General features: G+C 32.2%; 1 long non-coding RNA gene across 1 annotated transcript; it reads right to left on the minus strand.

Annotated features, from left to right (window-relative positions):
* Positions 1 to 2,174: 2,174 nt before the first annotated feature.
* LOC133189007 (uncharacterized) lies at positions 2,175 to 3,350 on the minus strand. The gene is made up of 3 exons (XR_009721380.1): positions 3,270 to 3,350; positions 2,361 to 2,485; positions 2,175 to 2,230 (listed from the first exon to the last, which is right to left on the minus strand). It is a non-coding gene; the product is annotated as an uncharacterized LOC133189007 (long non-coding RNA).
* Positions 3,351 to 13,501: the final 10,151 nt, after the last annotated feature.

A 13,501-nucleotide genomic window follows, 5' to 3' on the forward strand; every position in this document is an offset into this window, starting at 1 on the left:
CATAAGTGAATATTGAGCATTTTAAGCATTTTTCAGCATCTAAAATATATTCCAAATGTACCCATGGTTACCATTTACTTAGAGATAATTCTAAATAGTTTCTTTATAGCATAAGTGGCAACAAGGTGTCATTTTTTTTTGTGAGAATGTTTTTTTTTTTTGTTTTTCTTAGTCTTTATTAAGGCTTAATAAAGATTCAAATTACCTGAAAATCTCAATTTTTCCAACTTTGCTGGCTGTTACCATGGCAACCAAGACACATAGCAGCAAAATTTCATTTCATATAGTTTCTGGTGTCAAGTTGTAATATTGGGCAAAGTTTCATCAAAATTGGTGACCATGCGTGGCAAAGAAATTTAAGTGGTTACAGAGAATCGCTATTAATATATCAATTATCATTGTATTAGTATCAAATATATTATACCTATTACATCAAATTATACTCGTCAATCTACTTTCAATCAAAAAAAAAAAAAAAAAAAAAAAAAATTTGATAATTATCTTTCGTTCTATTGATGATAAACAAGAAATTTTGTGGCTATTTACTTTAGAGTTCAATGTGAATGTAACTTACAATGTATATATTTCAACTTTATAAGCTTTACTTATAATGGAGTCTCAACTAAATTTTATTTGTCTTAATTATTTTTTTTTTTTAATTTAAGATCAATGTTTTAGGTAATGTGGAAAGAAATCTTGGCTTCTACTACAAGAGTGAATGTAATTTAACGAATTTATGAAGGAAGTTGTTATTGATTACAAAAGTATCCCGAAACACATTTTATGGTTTAAATTGGTCATTTCCAAATTCACGTGATAAAAGTCTTTACGGAAATATTGACTATGTGTTCATTCAATATTTTGCAATTTTCTTCTCATTCTGATTTGAATTTTATCTTAATCACATATGCAATTGAAATTGTTCTAAATGTAATAGACTAATGCAATTTAGCGTTAAAGGAATACAAAATCTATTTGAACACTTGGAAAATAAATAAACTTGTAATGCAGTGACGATTATTACGAAAATGAAATATTATTTGTAAATTCCCGCTAAGAATCACCAATGTCTAAAAAAAATTTAAAATCTTTTTATAGTAAAGCCAATGCAAGAATTTCATGACAATCCGTCAAGGGAATTTGTTCATCGTTGGCCAATGCAGGCATTGCACGAATATCTAAAGGGCCAATGCAGGCATTGAGACTCTCTTTTCACTCAATAGGCAATGCAGGCATTGCCTGACTCTCTAAAGGGTTGATCAATGCGGACATTATACGACTATCTCAAAATCCAATGCAGGCATTGGGCGACTCTCATTAGAGCCAATGCAGGCATTGAGAGACTCTCTCAAGGTTCAATGCAGGCATTGGAAGAGTCTCTCAAGGTCCAATGCAGGCATTGGGAGACTCTCTCATAAGAGCCAATGCAGGCATTAGACGACTTCTCAAGGTCCAATGCAGGCATTGGGTGACTCTCGTAAGAGCCAATACAGGCATTGTACGACTCTCTCAAAGTCCAATGCAGGCATTAGGCGACTCTCAGAAGAGCCAATGCAGGCATTGTACGACTCTCTCAAAGTCCAATGCAGGCGACTCTTCCAAGTAATCTGTTCCTTTCAAAAATATATATATCGTCCTTGTCAGACCTTGTTTTTAATGCAGATGTGCAGAAATCATTTAATGATGAAGGTTCTTATAAGATCCTTTTCCCTTGTGTTTACTTACATTGACAACTTGCAAGATCATATATAACAACAATTTTAACTTTTATTTTTATATTGAAAAAAAAGAATAAGCAGAAATCTGAGCTGAAATGAAACGATGTAATTTTAAAGTAAGATTTAAAAAAAAAAAAAAGTTTTGGACAATCTTATTGCATTGCCGGAACATTGTCTTCCTGATTCCTTCTGCATTTACTGTATGTTTATGTTTCTGTGCAGTTCTCAGTACTTCACCTGAAAAATAAATTCGGAGTTCGATACACAAAATACTCATGACTCAATGATAACAGTGAAAATCTTGTAATAAATAATAACTATCAAATATTTCTAATTTAAATAAAATTGAAATCAAGCAACCAGATAAGTCACAATATTGAATATTGAAAATACAGAACCTAACGGTATGGTTCTTAGCCACCATTCCGATAGGCTCAGATCTCCCAAAAAAAAATCACAGAATGTAGTGTAGCCCTAGATTCCATCTGTGTGTTCACTCACCACTTTCAAATCTGCTAAGAAAAAAAAATAGACATGTATTTAAGAATCCCTAGATAAAATAAACATGGAATTTGCAAAGTTTACCACTGCATGCATTTTTTTCCTTCAAAAACTATTTACATGCATTTTAGATTCACTAACCAATAGTCGTTCACAGCATCAACACAATCTTCTGGCTGCATAAAACTTTTTACAGAGGTCCTTTTAGCCCCAAAGTCGTTCCTTGATGCAAACCTTTTCTTCATTTCCATCTTCAAATATAATTGCTGTGGAAAATTAAAAAAAAATATTTGTTAATTCTGATCATTAATATAATAAGGTCCAAAGAAACTGGGACAACTCAGGTTCGTATATTCAAGGTGTATAGTGGCAATTTAAGAAATCCAAGTAATTTTCTTCCCGTGGATTGAGCAGAAATTGTGATTCCACGGAATTATAACCCCATGGAAAAATACATGTTTGCAGTTAAAATGAATATGCATGAGGTTTGTTTTCATTTAGATAGCCTATATGAGAGAGAGGGGGGGGGGTAAATTCTTTAAAAATGGAATCTGTGTATTTAGAAAAATAATACACTTGCAAGTTTTGTATACACTCACAAGGTATGTTTATGTCACCTATCGCTATCACATGGCCCCAGGAGTGGTTCAAAAATGGCAAAAAAAAAAAAAAAAAAAAAAAAAAAAAAGTATTGCAAATTTCAAAAATCACACACTGAGTTCAAAGTTAAAACTAGCCATAGCCTAATTTATTCCCATATTTTTTCTACGTAAGAAATTGAAAACAACTATTCTTTCCTCTACGTAAGAAATCGAACATTTTTTTTTTCTGCACAAGAAAACGAACACTGTACGATTTACATACATGTACTTTCGACAGAAGCCATACATCTAAACATTGGAAAATCCCGAATCCTAAAAATAACCTTTAACACCTTTAAGAAATTACTTCGGAAATACAGTAGTTATTTTGAAATAAGCATTTGTCAAATAAACACAAATATATATATATATTTATATACACATTTACTGAGATGCATGTATTACTTACAATCAAGAAGTCTTGGAACTAGGTTGGATTTCGTACGTGTAGATGGAGGACAGAGCTTTGCTTCAAGAAAAAAAAACACATCTGGGTGTTGTTTTTCACTGCATAATGATAATTCCAAATTTTTGTAATCGCCCACATCTTTGTTACTTGAGTGAATGATCAATCTTCAAATAACTGTTGAGAGCAACACAACGTGCCTTTATGACGTCACGTACATTGAATTCAACCGTGTTCAAACAGAAACTAGGCCTAAAATCCGCGAAACGTTAGTAGTTGTAGAAGACCGTTAAAATACAAGCAAAGAAAGGACGGAATTTCATTTTCTTTTATCTATGTGTATCTTAGTGAAAATATATGCATTTACTTACCACGGCTGTATGTACATGTACATGTATATCCATCGAGGCCAAGCATTATTCCGATCAGCAGATTTTAATGATTGAGTGTATGCGTTCGTCATGGGTTAGTTTTTCTTGCGTCTTTTTATTAACCAGTAATAAATAAAATTGCTTTTGACTTACTTATAAACAATCTCAAAATATACGCATGTTACTTTCACTTTTAATACAGAGGCGTTCAAAAGATTGAACCACCGTGAAATTAAAAAAATCCTAAATACAATGTGATTTCAAAGTTTTTCCTTCACCAAGATTGAATTGAAAAGGCTATAAATATTTTTGTTTTATTTTTAGGAGACCAGGCTTGCCACTGTAAATGTGAAATTGATGCGTAATCTCTTCCTTATGATGAATGTAACAGAGACTGGAAATCGACCTGCGGTACCTATAAAATGATAATGAACTCCCAGAAACCAGAGAAATACAGAAGACAGTGATCTGGTGGAAAAGTCACAGAAGAAAACACTGGTTGAGTTTTTTTTTTTTTTTTAATTTTTTTGTTTGTTTGTTTGAATATTAGGGATTTTAGGGATATTGGGGGGGGGGAGGGTCCATGCAGATTTTAAAAATAAGTTGTCCTTAAAAATGATGAAAATTAATAATGTCCACTGGCGAGAAAATAAATAATCTGCCTCTGACCATCCTGGATATATATATTCTGTCTTAATTTTGAAAGTTTGAAAATACATATTAATTATAATTAATCCAACTTAGAAAAAAAATGCGACCCCTGTTCCAATAATATCTATAGTTTAAACAATAATTTATACTCAGAACTTGTTAATCCAACTGTTCCATGTCATAAACATAGTCAAAATAAATGGTTGTCAGAATATATTTGAAAAAATTATCGTAAATAATTTTTTTTAAAAAGTAATTATTATCAAATTTTCTTGATAACTTTACCAACACTGCATTTTTTTTTTCCAGGTATACACAGGCTTTAACTTACAATACAGACCAAAGGAAAAGAAAATGACAGAGGAGCAACATCTCTTTTAATATGACCGGAATCTTTATAATTAATGCAGGAAAATTTCGACCATTTTTACTACCAATTGATATTTCTGTTTTTGATTATTTGTGTACGGTTTGTTCGGAAATATTTCATTCATGTTGAAATATCACCAAGTTCCTCGCAGTGAAATGATGTGAATTTTATCAGGTACTAAGCACATACAGTACTTTGTAGACATTTAGCAGTTAGGATCATTTTCATGTTGGCATCCTTTTAATGTATGAAATGAATTTATATCAAACTAGTGTAAAAAAAAACTCAAGTGTCACTCACAAGATATTTTTTGTGTCCATTATTCTTTAATATTAAAAATTACTTGGCTGCATATGATTAACTTATTAATTTCAAATGAATCTGAAATTGTTCAACATTCTACTGACTGTGTAGTCGGCCAATGCCTGCATTGGCTGACTGTGGTGTCGGCCAAGGCCTGCATTGACTGACTGTGTAGTCGACCAATGCCTGCATTGGCTGACTGTGGTGTCGGCCAAGGCCTGCATTGACTGACTGTGTAGTCGACCAATGCCTGCATTGGCTGACTGTAGTGTCAGCCAATGCCTGCATTGACTGACTGTGGTGTTTGACAATGCCTGCATTGGCTGACTGTGGTGTCAGCCAATGCCTGCATTGACTGACTGTGGTGTTGGCCAATGCCTGCATTGGCTGACTGTGGTGTCGGCCAATGCCTGCATTGACTGACAGTGTAGTCGGCCAATGCCTGCATTGACTGACTGTGGTGTTGGCCAATGCCTGCATTGACAGACTGTGTAGTCAGCCAATGCCTGCATTGGCTGACTGTGTAGTTGACCAATGCAGGCATTGACTGACTAAGTAGTCGGCTAATGCCTGCATTGACTGACTGTATAGTAAGCCAATGCCTGCATTGACGGACGTTGGAGTCCGTCAATGCCTGCATTGACACACATAATAATTCAACATACATGAAGTCTGCATTCACACTACGTAGTCATGAAATTCCTGCATTGAGGAAATGAGAAATGTTTATAATCTGAATTTGCATTTAGTTGTGCAAGTTGTATGGCATTGCAAACAATGCAGGTAAGACGATAGAAAATTTTAAAAATATTTTCAGTAAAAACCTCTCGATCTGGAATTTCAGTAAAATTTGTTTACCAATTCAGCTACATTCTGCTCAAATTTGAAAAGTGAAATTTTATCATTTCAATTTTGTGCTTCAGGACAGTTTTTTGTAAGTTGAAGAAGGAGCCATTAATAATCAAACCTTGAAAAGATGATATTTGAGTAAAAAAAGAGTTTAGACAAATAAAAAATTAGTTGAGACTCCATTTTATCAAAGATTGCACCTGTTCCCCTCTATAGGACTATTTTCTATTTTTATACATTTTCTAATTTTTCTCGAGACCCAAGGGCCAATGGCTTCCAAAATGTAGACAGTTTTACCTAAGAAATACTTAGGTTCACATTTTCAAAAAAGTTATGTTAAAAAAAAACAAAACAAAAGAAAAACAAGGCTACATGTTCTCCAATACACAAATAAGGAACAAAATTGTGCATGCGTTTATCCCAAAGACAAGGTGCATCTGAATAAATATACCTAAATCAACATTACTCCTTCCTAAAAATTCTTCAATTAAAGACCAATAAGAGAAATATCCAAAATTATATGCAAACATTCTCATATGGTGCGGGAACAAGTTTCTTAAAACCATGGTCCTTATAACAAGGATAGGCCAACTAAATAGCAGCACTGGAATATTACTATGAAATAGTTTTAAAATATCCTTCCGTAAATTATCTGGATTTCCATGTATTTTGAATTAAAAAGTTCACATAGCGTTCCCTTGGCAATTCAGCATTGCCATGGTATATGCTCTAAATATTTTTTTAATGGAACAGCAAGGCTTCAAATAGGTAAAGTAATATTCAAGAATCTCTGTGGTTTATTATTCATTGCGGTTACTTATGTCTACCCTGATAATGACAAGCGTTGTTGTCAAGTCGTCATATGGTTTTCTTTTTTTTTTGTTTTTTTTTTTCAAGTCGACTGTTCTATATGGCACACATGCTGCAAAAGTTGGATTGGGGCAACAGACATAGATAGCGAAGGGGTTTTTACTTGGAATCGCCTTACAAACATCACGTTTTCAAACTGGCACCCTTCCGAGCCGGATAACAATCTGAACGAGGAACATTGTGTCCTGTTGTGTCAAAATGGACTTTGGAATGATAGAACTTGTTCTGCCACTCGTACTTTTATTTGTGAAAGAGAATAACATATTATCATATTTTTTTTAATTTTAGGGGAATATTTTATCTTTTGTATTAATTGATGATTGATGCTTCACTTTTACTTTCAGTGATTTATGTTTTAAATAGCACTATTTTAATTGGTCGCTAATTTCCTTTTCATAATACAGACGTCAGATTAAAATTTGCTGCAATGCTATTCTTGAGACCCGTTCAATATGTAGATAATACAGAATTCAATAATCTTTCATTGTAATTAAATTGACCAAAATATCACGTGTGTTTATCCTTTATGTACTGCACATACCGGCTCTGAATTCATCACTCCATCAATTTTATTTGTGGTTTTTTAAAGAAAAAAATCCTGTAATCATCTTTAAAAATACTTTTTTAGAATCATTTGCACACCAAGAGAAATACTTTTTAGGACATATATACATGTGTTCTACTGGGCTACTTTCATTACCCTTTTCAAATAATTCTAGACCCATCCAAAGCATTGAGTTTAAACCATTCATTTATATGCTATAGTGATATGAATGGAAGGATACCCATTGCATACTCATTTTTGCTTTACTTTTCCCTCTGTTATTGTAAGAAAAAAAAATGTGTTCCAAATTAATGATTCTCTTTCTACAACATGTTATTCATTCCCCACAATAAAAATCTCGTTAAAGAATTTGTGTACACATTGTTATCATTTCATCTCATTAAATGAAAGGTGAAGATAACAGACAATACTCAAGCTAAAAAATATAACTGAAAATTACAATTCGAAAGTAGGGCATACACGAATCCTTGAAAAGACCAGAGGTGGATTCTGGTGCAGTGGAAGAAAGGCATCCCCTGTCAACCTCTCATACAAATTCAAAAGCAATTTTTCTAACTTTTTTTTATTATAATAATTAATTACATCCCTGCAAAAAATAACCTGACATAAACCAATTATTCAAATATGGAATTCCGAGAAACAGAACTCAGAACCCAGAACCCCCCCCCCCCCCCAAAAAAAAAATGGTTACTATTAAACAAATTATTTAATTTTAATGAAGGGAGATAAAAATTGTAATTGTAAAATTGTAATATTTGATTAATCATCATTTTGAAATCCAACACAGTTTTTTTATACACTTGCAAAGAAAATATTTATAATTTGGATTTCTCACAAGAATTATCTTCACTTGATCTAACAGGTTTCACATCTTAACTGTGAATTTTCTTATATGTAAATATATATATATTTTTTGTCATTTTACAAGCGTAAAGAATCCCCATAAAATTGCCAATAAATGCAATATTTATAAAATGTAATTCTCTTTTTCAGATAAATTTCTTTTGCATTACAATCATTCTTTTTCCTTACCTCTGTGACAGACATGTGCTAGTCAAGGCTAATGTCTTTGTCCAGTAAAATATCCAAATATGACGCAAATGTGCCACACTCTGTGGTGTCTTTTTTTTTTTAGAAATACAAAATTTCACTAACGACGTAACTCGCCCTAACTCTCCGTATCTCAGCAGGGCTAGATATTGCAAAATTAGAACTAATTCAAGATAGCACACAATAGATAGGCAAAATTCTTTCCTCAAGTTCAATTTTGTTCAAACTTTAATATTTTGTTCTGAGATAAAACATCTTTATTTATATGTAATATGAAAGAATTTCAACCATACATTTTTTGCCCACATAGTTTGAAATATGGGTCTATCAGACCCCTGTAAGAAGATTGTGCAATCATACAGCCGACCTGAGATTGTGCATTATTTAAAATGATCTATTGCTAACTTGTGTGATGCTATTTATAAAGGCAACCGGTTAGTAAAATATTTTGTTACTGGTATATTTGAGTAAAATTTGATGTAAAAATAGAACAAACATAGCCTGAGAATTGAAAATTCAAATGTAAATTTGCCGAACTTTAAGTCCCCTTTAAAGAAAATGTATGATTCAATTTTCACAAAAAATCAACAGAATAATTTTAATGGAACCAAGTTTAAAATATGTTAAAAATGGAAATTTGAACCGGCGTGTTAAGATATTTTGGCGATTTTAAATAAATCAAAATGTAAAGATTCAGTAGATGGCACCTCTATATTTAACCTTTGACCTCTTTATATGATCTTGACCTTTATTGTACAAAAAAGAGACTCCTTATAAATATGTCCGAATATGTCTCTTGTACAAATGGATCAAAAGTTACTTTGCATTAAATAACACACGGTTGATTGCATGTAGGTTGCGTAAACACGATTCAAAATGTAGGCTCTCAAATGACCAATATATAGGATGTCTATAATTTTTCTTCAAAATATGATGAAAACCTGTCACAGCTAATTATTTTTCTTAGAAGGATCCTTGATTATTGACATTATAGTGAAATTATTCTTTTTCTGATGTACCTTATAAGATATGCGTTAAAACAGATTTCTTGGATGCTGTGTACTACCTTAAAGAATACATAAATGATAATTACATTTTTTTAAATTTTCAATTCTCAAAGTCTTCGATGTTATTAAAAGAAGAAGGACAGAAGGAAATAAATCCAATACACATACATGTAATACATAACCCAGTTTATGAAACACGTTTGTCATGTGTCATGATTTTTTTTACGATATGCAATACGCTGTGTAAATTTCGAAGAAAAGATACTTTTACTTTGAAGAGAATAATTACACCAGGTACGTAATATTGAGGAAGGGTCAAGGGGCTACCCCTTGCCCCTTTTGTAAAAAGGTTACTGTTTATTAGGGCTTTCCAAGTTCTGGTGAAAACCCTATTTTTTAGGTCCTACTGTTTTCTTCTTGTTCTATCATTATTCTGCTATTTCGTATTGTTCTTTATGTCATAGATTAATAGAAAGATTCTTGACATATGGATAACACCATCCTCTTTCACTTTCAGACTGAAACGTTAATGCAACTAGAAGAACATAACACAATAAAAAGTTTACCGTATTTTGAAAGTATACTTTTAGAACCAGTTCGACATTAAAAAAAAGAAACAATTTCTTGTAGTGATAGTTTAAATCACGGAACCTTTTCCCAGCTAGATCATGTAGCAATTTAAGACTTAAACCAGAATTTGTACATAATCTTGAATTTTAATAATTATAGGAAAAGTTAAAATTTGAAACGATGAATGAAATTTATTTCCCTTTTCCTTTTATGTTCACTTGTCAATTTTAAATTTCAATTGTAAGTTTTATCATAAATATTCATTTTATAAATATCTGAAATTTCAACTTAAGATTAAACCTGCCTAAAAAATTGATCCTACGGCCAGAGGGTCGATATATATATAGTTCATTAATCTAAGACTGAGTCTTAGACCAATAAATAAATAAATAAATAAATAAATAAATAAATAAATAAATAAATAAATAAATAAATAAATACCAATTAATAAAACCAAGCTTATTAATAAGTAGGATTCAAGAGCACTCTTAGACTTAAGACCGTGAGCAAAGCTTTGGCGGCCGGTAGAGCTGATTTAAGTATGTCTTAAGAATATGGTTAAATTTTTGTATTAGAATTTATATTTCCCTTCATCATTTTGATGATTTCCTAGAGTTCAACTTTTTGTTCAAACTGATTCTCATACAGAGTACCACAATTATCAAATCATGAATAAGTTTTGAAAAGAAAGTTCTTTTTTTCTTCATGCCCGGGAATAAAATTTTGCAAGAAGTCCTGTCAATCTGAAATGATAAAATGTTTGTTTCTATGACTATAAAACATCGTAAGACTTGGTGTATTTGGCACAGAAGGAAGCTTATATTTCATATAATTAGTAAATTCTATTTTTTCATACCAATATCTTATCTAATCAGAACAGGACAGATTTCTGGTACATTAATACATTAAACTGTATTTTGTTATAATTTGAAAAAAAATCCCTGCAGAATATATATAAATATATCGCTTAATTGTTGTAACAGTTGTAGTTTAAATATCTATATCCATTTTATAAAATGTGATGCTCCTTACTCAAAAGGAAAGATTTCCAAGAAGAAAAGAAAAGAATCACACCAACTTTGACATAATAGACATTTAATAAAGATGTGCGGAACTGATGTCATTTTGTGCGCACATGCCAACACCTGGGTGTGTGCAATGAGTAAAATAAGCAATATACTTGATATAACCGTAACTTTTATATTTTTTAATGAAATGCTTTGATACTCAGGATATAATAAAACGTCATTTTTCGACCCTCATTTGACCCCCAGGGTTGAAATGAAAATTCCGAAACCTTACTGCACATCTACAGGACACCACTAACCATCTTCTCAAAAGATGATTAGGCTACTGTGTAAAATGTAAGAGGAGTTCAGGGAACCAGGGGCTTTTTGCATTAAAAAAAACGTCATTTTTCGACCCCCATTTGACCCCCAGGGTGAAAATGAAAATTCCGAAACCTTACTGCACATCTACATGACACCACCAACCATCTCCCAAAAGATGATTAGGCTACTGTGTAAAATGTAAGAGGAGTTTGAGAAATAAGAGTGTGACAGACGGACGGACAGACATGAGTAACAACAATATACCCGAACTTTCTTTAGAAAGTGCGGGTATAAAAAATCTGTAATACACCTGTAATACACCAGATTAGATTAATTGAATTTGGTGTTTATTTACTATGTACTTGATATGCAAGGAGCAGATGGAAATATAAAGAAGGTGTTATTGCCACTCCTTCCCCCTCCTCCTCACCTGAGATGCATTGTATTATACCGGAAATTTCTCCATCTAATACCGAAAATATTCATATAACATGCGCGGATCTAGAGGGGTCCGAAGCCCCCCCCCCCTCTTTTTAAAAGAAATATATTTTTGATTTAAAGTTAGACTGAAACGCTTCTTGTCGACAACACGAAAATATGCATATCATGTAGCTTGAAAATGGAAATATGACGCACGCTTGACAACGTCCCAGGAAACATTCATTCAGTATATTTCTCAGTTGGGGGGGGGGGGGTTATTGCACAAATTAATGTAGAAAATAGAAATTCCTTGATACACAAAAAAGGAAGAGGATTAACTGATGTTCCCTCCCCCTTCCCCCGTTTATACAGACGTGAGATACATAAATGACTTGTATATAGAACTGGACATTCAACTTTGCCAATATTGCTTTATGTCGGTAATAATAGAAAATATTTTACAATAATGATTTCAAAATTTAATCGGTCATGCAATACAGCCTGCTAGATTATCCCACAGTCTGGCTATAGTCACAGTGAAATGTGTATTTTCTTTTTCTTTCTTTTGGCAAAAAATTACAAACTTTTTTTCATATGTAGTTCATTATGAAAAGGAAGAGTGATATTTTTATAAGAAAGGATTAAATCCAAACCATGATTATACTTTAAATCTGATGTATATGTTTTCAACATTGAGTTACCTGTTTTAAGCTTTAACATTACATGTATTTTGTTTCTGCAGTAAATATAGATCGAATACAACATAAGGCTATATATTACTCTATCCACAAATAAAGGGCCAAAATCTGATTATAAACTGAAAACAGGTTAATTGTTAAAACTAAAGGGAAGCATATACATAATTTTATTTTTTATCGGTCTTAGTATTGTCACATAGTAAATTTTACAAAATTAATTTACATTCTAACAAAATTTGATTTTATAAAAAAGAATGATTTTAAATGCTTCATATACTTAAAATTATTTATCTAACAATTAATGTTTAGACAGTAAAAAGGAAATTGCCACTCAATATTTTTTAAAGGAATTAGTGTCAATCCTCTGCCTCAAAGAATGTCCGACTCGTATGTGTGATAATAATTATTGCGTTTACAAATGTGTTAATTGAAGTTTGAGTGAATGCCATGTGTTGTGTGAGAGAGTCAGTTTTAGAACCGCCGTGGACAATCCCGGACGTGAATATTAGATGTACTTGAGATTCCGTCATCAAGAAAATACAATTTTACTCTGGACTATTCCGAGTTATCAAAACGTTTGTGTGTGTGTGTCTGTCTGCATTTCAAATCGTCTTTATTTATGTAACTTTACTCGATTTTTTCGGATATACAAACTTCTACGTTTATATTTCGTAAATTATCTTTTAATAAATTTCACAAGTTCACTTGTGTTAGTATTAAACTCTACACTTGGAATAAGAAATGTCTTTAAATATTGTAATAAAAATAGACAATATATAATTATATAAATCACAATTTTGATGTGTACGCATGAATATCATAATAGTATTATAATTTGTTTTTTAGCATAATTTATTAAAATAGAGAATTCGTGTCTATTGATTTAAAGCAAACACATGACCATTAGTTACATTGTCATTGCTATCTGCCGCGGGCTCTACCTGCGGGTACCTGTCAGGTATACGAATACTTCACACCCCCCATTGTTTTGTTGCCTATACACACCTGCAGATTTCACACCTTTAATCGTCCTAATTCACACAAAGCAAATGCTGGGGAAAACAAACACAAGCCCAATAAATGGGACATTTTTTTTTAATTGCCCTAAACGGCATTGCTAAAAGCACACTAAACAAGGAGAAGCAGTTCCTGCCCAAAGAGATCATATATCGTACAAAAA

The sequence above is a fragment of the Saccostrea echinata genome, unplaced genomic scaffold (assembly GCF_033153115.1).
Source record: "Saccostrea echinata isolate AGI-Se365-2 ecotype Australia unplaced genomic scaffold, CSIRO_AGI_Sech_v1 ptg000016l, whole genome shotgun sequence".
NCBI classification, from domain to species: domain Eukaryota; kingdom Metazoa; phylum Mollusca; class Bivalvia; order Ostreida; family Ostreidae; genus Saccostrea; species Saccostrea echinata.